At 36.9% G+C, this 350-nt stretch overlaps 1 protein-coding gene across 5 annotated transcripts in view; it reads right to left on the reverse strand.

Annotated features, from left to right (window-relative positions):
• Cep152 (centrosomal protein 152) overlaps positions 1-350 on the reverse strand; it is an 82,867-nt gene that overhangs the window by 29,146 nt on the left and 53,371 nt on the right. The window lies entirely within an intron of this gene.

Below are 350 nucleotides of genomic sequence, written 5' to 3' on the forward strand. Positions count from 1 at the left end.
TTGCCTAGGAAAACAAACTAGTCTATCTTGCCAATCTCTGGAGGATGTGAAAAGATGTCTACACGGATGTTTCACTTCTGACTGGCTCATGAAGACTACAAACGGCTTATATATGTCTACAAAAACAAAACAAAAACAAAAATAAACAAACAAAAAACCTAAAGAATTCCCAGCGAAGGAAGAAATAATTAAACTTGTATTGTTCTAACTATTGGCCCTTTAAGTGGAGCATGTATGTGTGTTTCTACAAAGTGACAGCCCAAGGGCAAGAAAAGTGTTCTGTGTCCTGAACAATATACACACATGATCAAAATTTATAGACATACACCCAATATGCAGGGGCAGAGGAA

This window comes from Nannospalax galili, unplaced genomic scaffold (assembly GCF_000622305.1).
Source record: "Nannospalax galili isolate Female #2095 unplaced genomic scaffold, S.galili_v1.0 scaffold735, whole genome shotgun sequence".
Classification (NCBI taxonomy): Eukaryota; Metazoa; Chordata; class Mammalia; order Rodentia; family Spalacidae; genus Nannospalax; species Nannospalax galili.